General features: G+C 39.3%; 1 protein-coding gene across 1 annotated transcript in view; it reads left to right on the top strand.

Annotated features, from left to right (window-relative positions):
* Positions 1–2,045, top strand: part of SLC9B2 (solute carrier family 9 member B2) — a 50,809-nt gene that overhangs the window by 31,892 nt on the left and 16,872 nt on the right. The gene's annotated exons all lie outside the window — the stretch shown is intronic.

The raw sequence follows: 2,045 nt of genomic DNA, 5'->3' as shown, positions 1-2,045 counted from the left end.
AAAAAAAAGGTATGATATGTGCATTATCTGTGTAAAAATACAGTGTGGAATAAAGTAAGCTTAATGAAATAGGGAACTAGAATGTTGAAACTTTGGAGGGATCCAGGATTGAGAAATGTACAGAATCATGTATTTAAAGGCAGTAACAATCTATGCTAGATATATGTAAGGACTATTGATTTCATTCTTTTTATTATCTGTGTCTTCATGAGGACAGAGAAAGTAAATTAGGAAAAAATAATACATGAAAAAAATTATTTAATTTTGGATTAAAGCTCTATATCACTAACCCCCCAAAAAAAACCCAAACACACTGCCATGAACTCATAGAAACACTCATTGGGTTTCCAAGGCTATAAAATTTTATGGAAGCAGATTGCCTGGTCTTTTTTCCAGTGTAGCAGCTGGTGGATTTGGAGCATGGACCTTCTAGTTAACAGCCAAATGCTTTATCCACTATGCCCCCAGAGCTCCATCATATCTCTTAACTAGAGAGGCCAGTATTTTTCAGAGAGAAAACTTAAAAATATAGAACATTATGTTTCTATAATTGGCCTTATTTCTAGATTTCAGTTGGAAAATTGAATTTCTTTCTCCCAGTTTGCCTAAGGTACTTGCCTGCTAACCAGAAGGTTGTGGTTCAAACCCACCAGCCATTCCTTGGAAGGAAGGTTGGGCAATGTACTTCTGTAGTGATACTGCCTCGGAAACTCAAGGAGGGGTCGCTATGAGTTGAGCCCGACTTGACAGCACATAACAACAACAACATAATAAACTATTCCCACTGCCATCAAGTCAACTACAACTCATAGTGACCCATTAGGACAGAGCAGAATGCCTCATATGTTTTCCAAGGGTTTCTGCTTTACAGAAGCAGACTGCCTCATCTTCCTCCTGCAGAGCTGCCGATCTGTTTGAACCACGAGCCTTTTGGTTAGCAGCTGAATGCTTTAACCACTATGCCACCAGAGCTCCTCTTTATCTATACAAATGCTTGTTGTTGTTGTTAGGTGCTGTCGAGTTGTCTCCAATTGATAGTGACCTTATGTACAACAGAATGAAACATTGCCCAGTCCTGCTCTAGTCTCACAATACTTGCTATACCTGAGCCCATCGTTGCAGCCAGTGTCAATCCATCTCATTGAGGGTCTTCCCCTTTTTCATTGACCTTCCACTTTAGCAAGCATGATATCCTTCTCCAGGGAATAGTCTCTTCTGAAAACATGACCAAAGTAGGTGAGACAAAGTCTGGCCATTCTCGCTTCCAAGGAGCATTATGGCTACACTTCTTCCAGAACAGATGTGTTAGTTCTTTTGGTTGTCCATACTTTCAGTATTCTTTACCAAACCACAACTCAAAAGCATCAACTCTTCTTCAGTCTTCTTTATCCATTTTTCAGCTCTCACATGCATATGAGGCAATTGATAATACCATGGCTTGGGTTAGGCACACCTTAGTCTTGAAAGAGACGTCTTTGCTCTTCAAAACTTTAAAGAGGTCTTTTGCAACAGATTTGCCCAGAGCAATACAGCATCTGATGTCTTGACTACTGCTTCCATTGGTGTTGATTGTGGCACTGAGTAATATGAAATCTTTGACAACTTCAATCTTTTCTCCACTTATTGTGATGCTGCTCATTGGTCGAGTTGTAAAGATTTTCGTTTTGTTTATGTTGAGATGTAATCCATACAGCAGACTATAGTCTTTAATCTTCATCAGTAAGTGCTTCAATTCATCCTCACTTTCAGCAAAGTTATGTCATCTGTATATTGCAGGTTGTTAATGAGTCTTCCTCCAATCCTGATGCCATGTTCTTCTTCATATAGTTCAGCTTCTTGGATTATTTGCTCAGCATACAGATTGAGTAAGTATGGTGAAAGGATACAACCCTGATACACTCCCTTCCTGATTTCAAATCATGCAGGATCCCCTTGTTCTGTTTGAACAACAGCCTCCTGGTCTATGTACAGGTTCCTCATGAGCACAATTAAGTGTTCTGAAATTCCCATTCTTCTCAATGTTATCCATAATTTGTTATGATCCA

The sequence above is a fragment of the Orycteropus afer genome, unplaced genomic scaffold (genome assembly GCF_000298275.1).
Source record: "Orycteropus afer afer isolate SDZICR_OR568_19922 unplaced genomic scaffold, OryAfe1.0 scaffold00403, whole genome shotgun sequence".
NCBI classification, from domain to species: domain Eukaryota; kingdom Metazoa; phylum Chordata; class Mammalia; order Tubulidentata; family Orycteropodidae; genus Orycteropus; species Orycteropus afer.
Note: the sequence above shows the minus strand (reverse complement) of the source record. Positions and strands in the feature narration are given on the sequence as shown.